Below are 14,902 nucleotides of genomic sequence, written 5' to 3'. Positions count from 1 at the left end.
AGGAGATTGAGATCCAGAATTAAACTTTCCACAAAAGAGATTCGCTCTTTCTTGTCAGATCAGCTTCGCAGTTAGAACAGTGAATGGGGGATCCCAGGCAGAATGGAAGCCTGGTCACAGATGCAAACCCTGGCCAGGGGAAGGGACAATCCTGCTCCCAGTTCCTATATGGTCAGCACCATCCTCTCGACAGATTGCACAACGACCTGAAAACAAGCATCTGCTCATTATTCACAAGCCACCATGTTCATTGTTTCTCTTACCTGCAGGTCTCTTTAAGCAAAGGAAATAGAACTTATTAGTTCTTTACAGTAAGATGCTTTCCATTCTAAGTAATTGTAATGCATCTGCCAATTAGAGAAAGGGAAGAAATGGACAATAATGACAGTGGGCTTGTAATCTTTGGGATCACTTTGGAGAGGGCCAAAGTGATCTTTCTGCACCACCTGGCCAGGTGCTAGCATCCCTGATGGGCTATCTCTATAGGAACCTTAGTTAGAAGTCTCAACAAAACATCTTCAAACTGACTGCGCCCCAGCAACCGCAGTGTTAGGTCACTCCTTGACTCTTGACTCCAGGTAACTAACAAAAGCCAGAGAGGTCTCACCCATAATTCGTTTTTATTGTCTGATTTTGGGGTCAAATGGAGGCCACGGAGGCTTGTGAGTCGGAGGATCATTTTTCTTTTGCAAAAAGAGGTTATCTGTAAAAACACATGAAAAGGAAGAAAGAAAGAAAAAGAGAGAGACTGAGGGAGAGAAGAGAGACAGAAGAAGGGAAGGAAGGAAAGAGAGGGAAGGAGAGAGATGGAGGGAGGGAAGGTGACAAAGGAAAGGAAGGAAGGAAAGAAGTATGGGAAGGGAAGGAGGGAGGGGAGAATGTATGAAGCATATCAGGAATTATGCCAAGTTTCAGGCTTTTCAAATTTGAAATGCATGAATGCCATGCCTTTAAAGCTCAGGTGTATTGTAAGGACTATTTGGCTGGGTCATGGTGTTGTTAACTTGGCAAAGAAAAGAAGTCACTTGCCAAATGTAATATCAAGGGTGGGTCCCGGGCTATGTAGTACTCCAGTGAAGCTGTGAGGAGTGGGGATTGATCCAAAGCTTCCAGGTTGGCAAAGGGGGGCTGTTTTTGAATGCCAATGGTCTTTCTAAGTCTGTGGTTCCTGAACTGGCTGTCAGAAGATATCTCAATTTTGCCTTCATGTTTTCACATCCTGCTTAGTTGAAAAGGCACAACTCACTACAAGCCCAAATGTTTATACATTTAAGTCGTTTATGATCAAAAGAGATCTTTTATAGTAGTTGATGTTATACTAAAGGAGAAAACAATGCTATCTTTGCACATGCCTGTTATACCCAGTTACAAAGCCATGAGCTTCAATGGGCAAAGCAAGGGGAATTTTTAAAACTTATAATTTTTTGGAAAGAGAGGTAATTTTGGTGAAAAATAAGAATCTGATTATCTTATTCACTGAGGCATTTGTCTCGAAATGGGGAGCAGCTTTGATAATAGCTTGAAGGTGCTTTCTTTTAACACTGATGACTCAGTATGTGTGCTCACAGACCTGCTGAAATGGCAGGTGTCATTCACAACCACGTTTTGATGCCAGCATTTTTTCCCCTTAGCATTAAAGTGTCCCGACACTTGAGCGTTGAAAGTATTATTTCATAATGTACAAAAGGTATACCAGGGGAGAAGGAGATGGCTCTACCAAATGGAGATAAGAAAGACAACAGACTTTTCATGCAAATTATCAAAATATCCATCTGCTCCTGTTCCCATCCCATAAATGAAATATAAATGGAAAGATCTCGGTTTTCCCTTTCCATGCATGTTCCTCCAAACATACAGATCTTGCTCTAGACATTCACTGTTACCCAACTTCACTGATTTAATAAAGGAATGGCAGGCGTGGGGGAGTTGATGATGAAAGAGGTCACAAGTGATTTACTACCCACTTATTCTAGGAAAAGTTTTCTCCTCTAATTCCCTGGATGGTGAAGGAAAATATTCCTTTCAGTAACACTGACTCTCACTTGGATGGTCTTTAGATAAAGATCCCAGCCAAGTAAGAAGTGGTATACAAAGACACAGATAAAAATATTAAGTGACACCTGGCTGGCTCAGTCAGTGGAACACCTGACTCTTGATCCTGGGGTTGTACATTTGAGTCCCATGTTGGGTGTAGAGATTACTTAAAAATAAAATATTTTAGGGGTGCTCAGGTGGCTCATTTGGCTAAGTGTCTGCCTTTGGCTAAGGTCATGATCCTGGGGTCCTGGGATTGAGCCTCCCCCCACCCGCCCCATTGGGCTCCCTGCTCAGTGGGGAGCTAGCTTGCTTCTCTCTCTGCCCCTCCCCCCAACCGCATGCTTTCACTCTCTCTCTTGAATAAATAAATACATAAAATTTTTAAAAAATAATAAAATAATAAAACAAAAACTTTTAGAGGTACTTGGGTGGCTCAGACAGTTAAGCATCCGACTCTTGATTTCAGCTCAGGTCATGAGCACAGAGTCCTGGGATCAAGCCCCATATAGGGCTCCCCACTCAGTAGGGTGTCTGCTTGACATTCTCTTGCTCCCTCTGCCTCTCCCCCTGACTACCCTTCCTCCTTGCTCGTTCTCATGTCCCCTCTCTCTCAAATAAATAAATCTTTTTAAAAAATCTTTAAAAAAATTAAATATACACACACCAGAAATATAGCATTACAGAATATCCTTCCCAGAAAATTGTTGTTAGACCAGTAGTTTTTCTTTTTGCAACCATGAAAGACAGACATCAATTTGTCAATGTGACAGTGTTAATAAATAATCAAGAGTATATAATTTCAAAGTCTCTACCTCTCAGTTGTAAAGACAAAAGATGATTGCTTTATAAATGTTCTAAAATGTATCATAAATATCTACCCTTATAAAAGGTAGCTGAGTTACAACAGAAGCAGGTAGCCAGAAACTGTATCACACACTTATCCACACTTCTCTCTTGTTTCTAAACTAGAGATTATGACAACAACACAGCCACCTGGGAAATACGACAATAAGCAGAAAGGCAAGACCCAGAAGACTAGGCCTAGACCTCAACAAAGAGTCTTCATGTATGCATAATGGTATCTAAATTTGAGGAAACACTGCTAGAATGTTGAATCAGAGAACTTACACCTTAATCAGAGAACTTACATTAACTATTGATGTTAATTCTATCCAACTCCCACATTGTAAAGACAGAAAGCTAAAAGTTATTTTCAAGTTGGATCATATGACTGGAGTATTTTTACCCCCAGGTCTTCAGTACATTCCCATATATTCCATGACTTTTTGAGGCAGAGAGCAGTGCTCAATAACGGGGCTTACACCAATTGTAGGGCAAATAAAACCTATATGGATGATGTCTGCTTCTGGTTTAGATGGAATAAGAGTGACTGAATTTATTCTCCTACCTGAAGCAACTAAAAAACCTCACAAAATGTATGAAAAAAGTGTTTTCAAAATACTTGACATCAGTCAAGGAAGAACATTGATTACTGAGATGTGGGAAACAAATAAAGTCTATGATTGTTCATGTTTACTGATTACAGAATTTCCAGGCTGCAGCACAGGGAGTGGTCTCAGTGTGGTGCAAGCAGTCTCCCTGAGCTGATGAGACATCGCTGGGAATATCAGGAGGGTAATGCAGTGGGAGTTTGCAAGGCAGAGTGTGGAGGAAGAGAGAACTGCACAGAAGGAACCCATAGATCTATAGGGTCCCAGTAGAGTATGTATCAACATTAAACTCATGGGGTAAGAAATCTACCCACAGCTGGGGTATCTTTGTTCCTCTTTGAAGAAAATACATCTTTTTTTATAGTATTTTTTTTTATTTTTTTTTTATTTATTTATGATAGTCACAGAGAGAGAGAGAGAGAGGCAGAGACACAGGCGGAGGGAGAAGCAGGCTCCATGCAGGGAGCCCGACGTGGGACTCGATCCCGGGTCTCCGGGATTGCGCCCTGAGCCAAAGGCAGGCGCCAAACCGCTGCGCCACCCAGGGATCCCAAGAAAATACATCTTTAAAAAATAAAGACAAAATAATGACTCTAAAGTTGAAAGCTTTCATCATGAGCAGATATATACTATAAGAAAGGTTAAAATAAGCCTTTCAAGAGTAAGGAAAATTATGCTAGATGGAAATTTGGATCTACACAAAAGAATGAAGAACACTGGAAATCATATCTTTATGGATAAATAGGACTTTTTTCCCTTTTATTTAATTAATTAATTAATTAATTAATTAATTTATTTAGAAGATTTTATTTTTAAGTGATCTCTACAATGAACATGGGGCTCAAACTCAGGACCCTGAGATCAATGGTCACATGCTCTTCTGACTGAGCAGATCAGGCTCCCCTATTTAAATAATTTTAAAGATAATTGACTGTTAAAGCAAAGATAACAACACTATATTATGGATCTTTAATATATGTAGAAGTAAAATGTTTGATAACAATAGCACAAACTTGGGTAGTACAGGAATGGAAGCATACATACCATCATAAGTTTCTTACACAAGAAATGATCTAATTTCAGTTGAAGGTATAATATAATAAATTAAAGATATATAATATAATTCCTATAGCAACCACTAAAATTGTAATGAAGTGTTATAGCTAATAAGACAACAAAGGAAATGGAATCATAAAAAGACAACCCAAAAGAAGGTAGAAGAAAATGAAAAGTAAAACAAAGAAGAGATATAAATAGCAAGCACAAGTGGTAGACTTAAACCCAAACACATCAACAATTACATTAAATGTAAGTGGTCCAAGTATTCCGATTAAAAGGAAGATGTTGTATGATTGGGTTAAAAAGCAAGACCCAGGGATGCCTGGGTGGCTCAGTGGTTGAGCATCTGCCTTCAGCTCAGGATGTGATCCCAGTTCGAGGATTGAGTCCAACACTGGGCTCCCTGCAGGGAACCTGCATCTCCCTCTGCCTATGTCTCTGCCTCTCTCTGTGTCTCTCATGAATAAATAAATAAAATCTTTTAAAAAAAAAGCAAGAACCAACTATATGCTTCTCATAAAAAACCACTATAAATATAAAGCCATAAAAATTTTTAAAGTGAAAGAATGAAAAAGATACTTTATGCTAACACTAGTGAAAAGAAAGTTCAGGGGCACGTGGCTGACTGAGTTGATAAAGCATGTGACTCTTGATCTTGAGGCATAGAACTTACTTAAAAAAGGAAAAAGAAGGAAAAGAAAGCTTGATTGGCTATCCTAATATCAGACAAGGTAGGGAGCCTGGGTGGCTCAGTTGGTTGAGCATCTGCCTTTGGCTCAGGGTGTGATCCTGTGGTCCTAGGATCAAGTCCCACATTGGAATCCCCGCAGGGAGCCTGCTTCTGCCTATGTCTTTACCTCTCTCTCTCTCTCTCTGTGTGCATGTGTCTCTCATGAAAAAATAAATAGAATCTAAAAAAAAAGCTATCAGATCTAAAAAAAAAAAAACTATCAGACAAGGTAGATTTCATAACAAAAAGTATTACCAGAGAGAAAGAAGGATGTTTCATAATCATAAAGGGGTCAATTCGTGAAGAGGACATAACAATCTTAAGTGTTTGTGAACCTAATAAAAGAGCTTCCAAATACTTGAAGCAAAAACTGATAGAATAATAAACAAAAATAGATAAAATCACAGTCAGAGATTTCAACATTGCCTTTTCAATACTTGATAGAATACATATATTTTTTTAATTGATAGAATATATAGATAGAAAATCAGAAATTTATGGAGAAACTAAAAAACCTAATTGGTTTTTGCAGAAAACCTAATTGGCATTTACAGAACACTCCACTTAAAAATAGCAGAACATACATTTTTTTCAAGTGCACACAGACTATTTAGCAAGATATACAGTATTTGGGGCCACAGAACAAATCTTAAATGAATTTTAATGAATTCAAGACATAAAGTATAGTGTCTGGCCACAATGGAAATAAATAGAAAATAGGGCAGCCCCGGTGGCTCAGCAGTTTAGCGCCGCCTACGGCCGTGGTCCTGGGGACCCGGGATCGAGTTCCATACAGGGCTCCCTGCATGGAGCCTGCTTCGCCCTCTGCCTGTGTCTCTACCTCTCTCTCCTCTCTGTGTATTCTCATGAATAAATAAATAAAATCTTAAAAAAAAAAAAGAAATAAATAGAAAATAAATGACATTTACTAAGTCCCAAAATATTTATGAGCTAGATGGCACATAGACTATGGGTTAAATTTTAAAAAAGAAATAAATATTTTGAACTGAATGAAAATGAAAGCGCAATAATCAGAATTCATGGGATGTAGTTAAAACAGTATTTAAGTGGACATTTATAGCATTAGACACCAATAGTACAAAAAATAAAGGTCTCAATTCAGTGTTCAACTGCTACTTTAAGAAATTTAAAAAAGAAGAGCAAAGGCAAAATAGGGTAAATTAAATAAATGAAATGAAAAAGATAAAAGTAAAAAGTCAATGAAATGGAAAACATAGAGAAATACCAGTGAAATCAAAGCTTTTTCTTTTAAAAATTGATGAAATTAATAATCCTCTAGCCAGGCTGATGAGGAAAAAAAAGAAAAGTCACACATTGCCAATATGAGAAATGAGAGAGATGACACCACTCCAGATTCTACAGCTATAAAAATTATATGAAAGGAATATTATGAACAGTTTTATATCAATAAATCGGATAACTTAGATGAAACAGACAAATTCCTTGAAAGACAAACTACCCAGGATCAAATAAAAAGAAATCAATGACCTAAATAGCCCTATTTATTAAAGGATTTGAATTTGTAGTAAAAAACTTTCCCACAAAGTAAACTCCAGATCCACACAGTTTCATTGGTTAATTCAATTAAATATCAAATGAAAAATTATAACAATTTTATACAGAGACTTTAGAAAACTGAGGAAAAAAATAACTCTTAAGGCTTTCTATGAAGATAGCATTACTCTACACCAAAGACAACAAAGACAATACAAGAAACTACAGAACAATATTTCTCATGAATACAGATACAAATATTCTTAACCAATGAATATCAAGTCCAACAACATATAAAAAAGGATTTTTTAAAAAGATCTTATTTATTTATTCATGAGAGACACAGAGAGAGAGAGGCAGAGACATAAGCAGAGGGAGAAGCAGGCTCCATGCAGGAAGCCTGACGTGGGACTCAATCCCAGAACTCCGGAATCATGCCCTGAGTCAAAGGCAGACATTCAACTGCTGACCCACACAGGCATCCCATAAAAAAGGATTATACATGATGACAATATTGAACTTATCCCAGGAACACAAAGTTGGGTTAATGTTAAAAAATCAGCAAATGCCAGACAACTGAATATTCACATGCAAAAGAATGAAGCTGGAATTATAACTCACACCACATAGAAAAGTTAGCTCAAAATGGGTCAAAAGCCTGAATTTAGGAGTTTAAACTATATAATTCTTGGAAGAAAACATAGGGGTGAATCTGCATTATTTTGGCTTTGGTAATGGTTTCTTAAATATGATATAGAAAGCACAGTGATGAAAAAAACTGGACTTCATCAAAATTAAAAACTTTTGTGCATGAAAAAACACTACCAATAAATAAGGAAGACAACCCAAAGAAGGGGAGAAAATATTTGTAAATCAAATATCTGATAAGGGTCTGGTATCCAGAATATATAAAGAACTATAAGCACTCAACAATAAAAACAAACAACCTAATTTTAAAAATGGGCAAAAGTTGGGGCATTGGGGTAGCTTAGTTGGTTAAGCATCTTACTCTTGATTTTGACTCAGGGCAGGATTTCAGTATCATGAGATCTCCATGTCAGGCTATAAACTCAGCACAAAGTCTACTTGTACCTCTCTCTCTCTCTCTCAAATAAATAAATAAATAAATAAATAAATAAATAATATTTAATTTAATTAATTTAATTTAAAATTTAAAAATTTAATTAATTTAATTTAAAAATTAAAAATGGGCAGAAGAGGTGAATAGATATATCTCCAAAGAGATAAACAAATGGCCAATAAACACACAAAAAGATAGTCAACATCAGTAGTCATTAGGGAAATGCAGATTCAAGCCATAATGAGATATCACTTCATATCCACTAGGATGGTCATAATTTTTAAAAATGGAAAATAACAAGTGTTGGCCAAAACGTGGAGAAATTGGAACACTCATACATTGTTGGTGGGAATGTAAAATGGAAGAGTTGCTGTGGAGTATAATTTGGTGCTTCCTCCAAAAGGAATCTTAAACATAGAATTACAATATGACCCAGCAATTCTACTCCTAGGTAAATACCAAAAAGAATTTAAAACAGATGTTCAAACAAAAAATTGTATACAAATGTTTGTAGTAGTTTTATTCGTAATAGCCAAAAGAGAAAACATCCCAAATGGCCACGAACAGATGAAAAAACAATGTTTTTTTTTCTTTTTTTCTTTTTTTAAGTTTATTTATTCATTCATGAGAGACACAGAGAGAGAATGAGGCAGAGACACAAGCAGAGGGAGAAGCAGGCTCCATGCAGGAAGCAGGCTCCGTGCAGAGAGCCCGATGCAGGACTTGATTCCGGGACTCCAGAATCACGCCCTGGACCGAAGGCAGGTGCCAAACTGCTGAGCCACCCAGGGATCCCCAAGAAACAATGTAATATGACTATATAGTGGCTATTCAGCCATAAAAAAGCATGAAATACTGATACTTGCTACAATATGAATGAACCTCAAACCAGACACAAAAACAAAAGGCCACATGTTGTATGATTCCATTTTAAAGAAATATCCAGAATGGGCAAATCCATAAAGACAGAAACCATATTAGCAGTTTCAAACGGCTGGGAAGAAGGGTGAATAGACAGTGACTGCTTAATGGTTATGGGATTTTTGTTAGAAGTGACGAAAATATTTTGCAGCTAGGTAGTAGTGATGGTTGTACAGCACTGTGAATGTACTTAGTGCCACTGAATTGTACATGTAAAATGGTTTAAATGGTAAGTTTTATTTTGTACGCATTTTACCATAATTTTAAAAAATTAACCAATGCAATTCAACATATTAATAGTTTAAAATGAAAAACCTTGTGATATCTCATTAGATACAAAAAAAGCATTTGACAAAATCCAATATCCATTCCTGATCATAATTCTCAACAAACTAGAAATAGATAGGAAGTTCTTCAATTCATTAAAGGGCATCTACAAAAAAACCTATAGCTTGGGGTGCCTGGGTGGCTCAGTCAGTTAAAGCTCTGCCTTTGGCTCAGGTCATGATCCCAGGGGCCTGGGATTGATCCTCTCATTGGGCTCCCTGCTCAGTGGGGAGTCTACTTCTCCCTCTGCCCTCCCCACCGCTCATGCTCCTTCTCCTTCTCTCTTGCTCTCTCAAATCAATAAATCTTTTTTTTTTTTTTGAAGAAGCTAAAGCTCACATAATACATAGTGGTGAGAGAATATTTTTACAGAAGATCAGAAATAAGGCAAGGGTGTCCATACTCATGACTTCTATTCAAAATTGTATTGGAAGTTTTAGCTAGTGTAATAAAACAAGAGAAAGAATACATCCAGATGAAAAGAAGAAATAAATCTGTCCTTTTTTGGGTGGATAATGTAGTAGTCTAGAAAATCATATGGACTCTACGAAAAAGCCACTAAAACTAATAGCCTGGTTTAGGAACATTACAGGATAGAAGATCAACACACAAAAATCAATGGTATTTCTATGCCCTAACAATAGACAGTTGGTAAGTGAAGTTAAAATAAATACCATTTGTAGTATCAGGGGAAAAAAAAGAAATATCTATGAACAAAGCTGACAAATTATATGCAAGGCCTTTACACTGTAAATTATGTAATATTGCTAAATAAAAGAAGAGAGAGGGGTGCGTAGGTGGATGTTGGTTAAGCCTCCAACTCTTAGTTTATGCTCGGATCATGATCTCAGCTGAGTCAGGCTCCTTGCTCAGTGGGGAGTTTACTTCCCCATCTCTCTGCCCCTCCCCCTGCTCATATGGATGTGTTCTCTCTCAAATAAATAAACAAATCTTTTAATAAATAAATAAATTAGAGAGATTGTTAAGATGCGAAATCTTAACTTTTATTACAAATACATGTATATATTATATACATAAAATGGAACTCTCGCCACCATCAAAATAGAGAACACAATCCTCACCTCCAAAGGTCCCCACTTACCCCTTCACTTTCAGCCCCTCCTGCCCACCCATCTCTTCTCTTATGATATTTATCATAAATACATGTAAAAATTTATCAAATTATACACTTTCTATGTATATATGTATGTATTGAAATTGTACGTCAATTTCAATAAAGCTGTTAAAACAATGAGGGGATTTGAAGAGAACAGGTAACTGTGGCCTCAAGTGCTTCCCTCTGAGTGGAAAGTGCTGCAGATCTTTTCAGGAGCTATTTGCCAATGGATATCAAGAACATTAAAAAAATGCTTGCATTCTTAAGCCCAGAAATGGAATAAGCTGAAATAGCAAAAATACTTATTGCACAACGATATTTACCACAATATTATACATCACTATTTCGATTGGTCACTTCTGATTTTTAGCAGTTATACATGCACACAATTTTAAAATATCAAGTGGCTCTACAAGGCTGGCTATGAAAAATAGAAATTCCTGGTCCAGTGATGTAATAATTTTCTGTTCCACAAGCAGCCATTCTTAACTATTACTTCTAAATAACAAACATTGCTATTTGTTAATCATTTAGTTTTTGTCTTTAGGAAAGATGAACCTTTAGATTTTTCTCACCTCGTCTTCATTCTCTCCTCTTCATTCTCTGTCTCTGTCTCTGTCTCTGTGTCTGTCTATCTGCCTCTCTCTCTCACCACGCACACACAGACACACACAGACACACACATACACACACACTTCTGGTCTGCTCCAGTATTTTTTCCATTCTCCTGATACAATTACATTGTACATTTGGATCAATATTCAGAACTTGCTTTTTGTAGCTACACTATTTTGAACAGGAAATAGTATACACAGCTGACTGTGTGTTATGGCCTTACTTGTGCACTTCCCCACTTCCAGATGCGGTAACCCTAACCTCCAGTACTTCAGAATGTGACTGGTTTTGGACATCGGGCTTTCAAGAGGTAATTAAAGTAAAGTTATATGAGTGGGCCCTGATCCAATGTGACTGATATCCTTAAAAAAGAGGAAATTGGGACACAGACAGACACAGAGGGAAGAACATCTGAAGACGCAGGGGGAAGACAGTTATCTACAAGCCAAAACCTGCAAAAGAAACCAACCCTACCAACACCTTGATCTTAGACTTCTAGCTTCAGAACTGTGAGGAAATAAATTTCTGCTTGAACACCTCCCAGTCTGTGATGCTTCGCTATCACAGCCCTAGCAAGCTATTATGCCATATTATATTCTACTTCCTATACCTTTTTTACTTATTTAGAAATTGCTTAATTTGTATGTACTTAGCACTTTCTCAATCCTCAAAATCCCCCCAGATGTGTAGTTTCCTCTGCATGCACTGAAACAAACACATTACATATTCCTCAGGTCTTCTTGAATTAATCTTTCACAGAGCATCTGACCTGCTCCATCATAGCTAGTCCCTCCCTAGACCTGCTGCACAACTGTTGTCTGGGGATTTTTCTTCTCCATCATCCTGGACCCTCCTTTTCCCCTATCTTGGATGGGATTACCTGTTTCCTGGATTACTTCTTTGCTTTTCCCCTTTTGTGCTTTTTCTAGAAATTTCTTCAATTTATCTTCCAACTCTTCTATTAGGTTTTCCAGTTTCGCTATTAAGTTTTTAATTTCTAAGAGCACTTTTCTTTGTCTTCCCACCCTACTGCCCCCTCCCCACCTCAGGAGGATAAGATGCTCTTCAAGAGACCATATACATTTTCCTTTTCTTTTTTAAAAAGATGCTACTTTTTTTATTCATTTAAGAGAGAGAGAGAGAGAGCACAAGCCAGGGAAGAGCAGAGGGAGAGGCACAAGCAGACTCCACACTGAGAGGAGAGCCCCATGTGGGGCTCAATCCTACAACCCTGAGATCATGACCTGAGCCGAAATCAAGAGTTCAACACTTAACGGACTGAGCCCCCCAGGTGCCCCAGAGACCATATCAATTTTCACTTCTATCATGGAGCTTTCCTTGTCTGCCTTTCCCTTCTTTTCTCTCAAAAATAACTCTTAAATTTTCTAAATGTTCCTTAAAACTTTTGGTTCTTCTTTATGACTCTGATCTGAGTGTACCGATTCTTAGCTGTCTGCTCATGGCTGAAAGGCACAATAAAAGCCTCCTTAGAAATTTGTCCTTTAGGGATGCCTGGGTGGCTCAGTGGTTGAGCGTCTGCCTTCGGCTCAGGTTGTGATCCTGGGGTCCCGGGATTGAGTCCCACATTAGGCTCCCTACAAGGAGCTGCTTCTCCCTCTGCCTGTGTCTCTGCCTCTCTCTCTCTCTCTCTCTCTGTATGTCATGATTAAATAAATAAAATCTTTGGGGGAAAATAAAGAAATCCGTCCTTTAGTAGGGGCTTATCCACTATGATCCTCAGTGTAGGTGACCTCACTGGGCTCTCACCTTGCAGAGTTCTGATGTTATGGGTCTTTGAGTCTTTGGGCTGAGATTGGTCAGTTCACCCACAATAGATTGTTCCACGCTTCTGCTTAGAGGAAATAAGCCTGGCTGCCAGGATTCTGGGAGCTGTGGGAGCATAAGGAGGCTTAGGGCAGGGTGCCTCAGCATTCTGTTGGTAAAATTTCACTTATCTTCCTATTTTTAGGATAGTAATGGTGCCCTCAACTGTGCTGCTGTCCTGCAGCTCTGAGACCCTTTGTTTTAGCATCCGAAGAAGAGAGATCGCCAGTCCTCTGCCCGGGTGGGAGGGGCCATCACCTGGTTCTGCAGGGACAAAGTTCTTAGCTCCTTCAACCCTACTTCTCTGAGCACCCAAGGTTGTCAGGCCCTATGGCTTCTGTGGGTTCTGAAATTTAAATTGAATTGCATCTTGGATTTTTGCAACCCTGGCTTTAGATTCTGCTTCCCCTGGTCAGCTGAGTCAGAGATCACTTGTCTTTCTGCTTTCCAGCTTCCAACAGGTCACTGTTCTTTTTTTCTATCCTGTTCTCTACATCCTTGGCAGTTTATGCCCAAACAAGCAAAAAAATCCTTTTACTGCCATTTAGTTTCAGAAGGCCTCAAAGATGATATGTGTATTTTTTTTCACTGTCTTTAACCAGAATTCAATCTAGAAATAATGGAGATATTCAACAGTGCGAGACAGGGGGAGCAAATTATGATTCATACCTACTCTTGAATACTGTATAATTCAAGTATATATACAATATACAATACTGTATATTTCTTTTCTTTTTTTTTTTTAATTTTTTTTTAATTTATTCATGATAGGCACACAGTGAGAGAGAGAGAGGCAGAGACACAGGCAGAGGGAGAAGCAGGCTCCATGCACCGGGAGCCTGACGTGGGATTTGATCCCGGATCTCCAGGATCGCGCCCTGGGCCAAAGGCAGGCGCCAAACCGCTGCGCCACCCAGGGATCCCTGTATATTTCTTTTCAACAAAAGAAATATTTGTTGTGAATTTTTAATAACGAGAAAGCTTCTAGCATTAGTTAATTTTATTTCTTTTTAAAGTCTTGTTGTGGGTTTTTTGTTAATAATCTCTACATCCAATGTGGGGCTTGAACTCAAACCCCAAGATCAAGAGTCACATGTTTTCCTGACTGAGCCAGCCAGGCACCCCAAAATATTACTAAATTTAATACATAGAGCAATTTTAGTAACTCATAAAATGTTTATGGAAGGGGTGCCTGTTGGCTCAGTTAAGCCTCTGCCTTCAGTTCAGGTCATGATCCCAGGGGCCTGGGTTCAAGCCCCTGCTCAGGCAGGAAGTCTGCTTCTCCCTCTCCCTCTGCCCCTTCCCCCATCTTATCTTTCTTTCTCTCTCTCTCTCATAAATAAATAAATAAATAAATAAATAAATAAATAAATAAAATGTTTATGGAAAATGTATGTGTAAACAACATACCCCTTTATTAACTAATGGTTAATGAGTGAACTTATGGGGAATTTTATTTCTCTAATTTATAAATTTTAATAATGTATAAATAGTATCTTATTTTTTAATAGTTAATTAGATTCAATAATACATAATTTTTATAGAAAAGATAGATAATGGTGGCGCCTGGGCGGCTCAGTGGTTGAGCGTCTGCCTTCCACTCAGGTCATGATCTTGGGGTCCTGGGATCGAGTCCCACATCAGGGTTCTCACAGAGAGCCTGCTTCTCCCTCTCCCTCTGTCTCTGCCTCTCTCTCTCTGTCTTTCATGAATAGATAAATAAAATATTTTTTTAAGAAAAAAAGAAAAGATAGATAATGCTTAAGATACACACACACAGTGTCTTCATTGTTCCAAAGTCCATCAGATAGATATCTGTCAACAGATAAACTGTCAACATGCTGCTGCTCTATGTTCTCCTCCAAGTAAATTTACATGCCACTTTTATGTTGAAAATAAATATATTCTTCTTCTTTTTGTGTCCACTCTTAGAGTCTTGGAGTCACTAGTGGGGTAATGTAAGAAAGTCTTAAAAAAAAAAAAAAGAAAAGGAAAGCCTTGTATGAACCATGGTTGATATACAATTGTTACTTGGAAGGAAAGGGGAGATCCCTGAGAGCCTCTTAGCTTTCTCACCTTAGTAAATAGGAAGGATTGGTTTACTGGATTTGCTAATTATCAGCTCGAAAGACAAGAAGACCTCACGCAAATTCCTGGAGAGCAGTCAGAAGGATGAGAGAGAATGGGGACCGGATGCTAGGAGGCATTGAGATGCAGAGCAAAGG

General features: G+C 38.1%; 1 protein-coding gene and 1 long non-coding RNA gene across 31 annotated transcripts in view; one reads left to right on the top strand and one right to left on the bottom strand.

The window, feature by feature from the left end:
* Positions 1–14,902, bottom strand: part of DLGAP1 (DLG associated protein 1) — an 875,942-nt gene that overhangs the window by 36,048 nt on the left and 824,992 nt on the right. The window lies entirely within an intron of this gene.
* LOC144315497 (uncharacterized) overlaps positions 1–14,902 on the top strand; it is a 34,197-nt gene that overhangs the window by 5,331 nt on the left and 13,964 nt on the right. For both annotated transcript variants that reach the window (XR_013381219.1, XR_013381218.1), the window contains exon 2: positions 11,099–11,163. This is a non-coding gene — a long non-coding RNA (uncharacterized LOC144315497). The remainder of the gene's footprint in view (positions 1–11,098; positions 11,164–14,902) is intronic.

Source organism: Canis aureus, chromosome 6 (genome assembly GCF_053574225.1).
Source record: "Canis aureus isolate CA01 chromosome 6, VMU_Caureus_v.1.0, whole genome shotgun sequence".
In the NCBI taxonomy this organism is placed as follows: domain Eukaryota; kingdom Metazoa; phylum Chordata; class Mammalia; order Carnivora; family Canidae; genus Canis; species Canis aureus.
Note: the sequence above shows the minus strand (reverse complement) of the source record. Positions and strands in the feature narration are given on the sequence as shown.